At 33.9% G+C, this 935-nt stretch overlaps 1 protein-coding gene across 2 annotated transcripts in view; it reads right to left on the reverse strand.

Annotated features, from left to right (window-relative positions):
- LOC106874132 (myb-like protein AA) overlaps positions 1 to 935 on the reverse strand; it is a 22,804-nt gene that overhangs the window by 4,549 nt on the left and 17,320 nt on the right. The window lies entirely within an intron of this gene.

Below are 935 nucleotides of genomic sequence, written 5' to 3' on the forward strand. Positions count from 1 at the left end.
CCACTCATTATACCCAAGCTTAAAAAAGTTAAACATTGGTGATTAATATACCTATAGAAAATGTTTCACTGGATAGTTAGTTATCTAAGAAATTCTCAAGTTTATTTTCATAAAGATTAGAAAGCTATAATAAAACCAGACATAATCAATTATTAGCGACGGAATAATACCTAATATTATTAATATAGGTATTATTAATAATAATACCTAAAGGTAATCTTTATATCCAACTAAACATGGATATGTTGTTAGAACACTAAATACTGCGTTATTAGCCTTCAGAGATCTCTTATAGGCGCTTGGCGTATAAAAACGTACACATAAATCGTAACAGACGACAGTCATCTGTCATGGTCGCCTATCGTCTGCTACGATCTATGGTGTGTGCTTTTTTGCATCAAACGCCAATAAGAGGGTCTCTCAAGGGTAATGACGTAGTATTCAGTGTTCTAGCAAGACATTCGTTTTTAGCAACAAGCTTCATCAGTAGATGTAGCATCTTCTGATCCATCTCTGTCTTCTGTATTCTCCTCTTGGCAGATAGTACAAGATTTCCAAAATTCTTGACTTTCGATGCCAGCTCAGATAAAGTTTCATTTTCAAGCTATAACATGTCAGTTTCATTAGTTAATTCTTTAAATTTGGCTTTTCATTCTTCCTTTTCCTCATGTAAAGAGCGTTATTTTCTCTCTTTGCTTCAGTAAGGTCTTGGCATTGTTGTTCAGCATAATCTTTCCAGTAGGTCCCAGATATATTTAGTTGACATATTGATTCATTATCCTCCAATGCTATGGTCTTCTTGGTGGAACTTTTGCATAAGCCTTCTCTCATTTTCTTCTGTCTTCCCGTTTTGATATCTTGGTGAGTTTAGGTTCAACTTCGCTTCGAGTCTTGCAAAACGAGTGTTTACATAATCATATATATATATATATATA

This window comes from Octopus bimaculoides, chromosome 7, assembly GCF_001194135.2.
Source record: "Octopus bimaculoides isolate UCB-OBI-ISO-001 chromosome 7, ASM119413v2, whole genome shotgun sequence".
Lineage (NCBI taxonomy): Eukaryota > Metazoa > Mollusca > Cephalopoda > Octopoda > Octopodidae > Octopus > Octopus bimaculoides.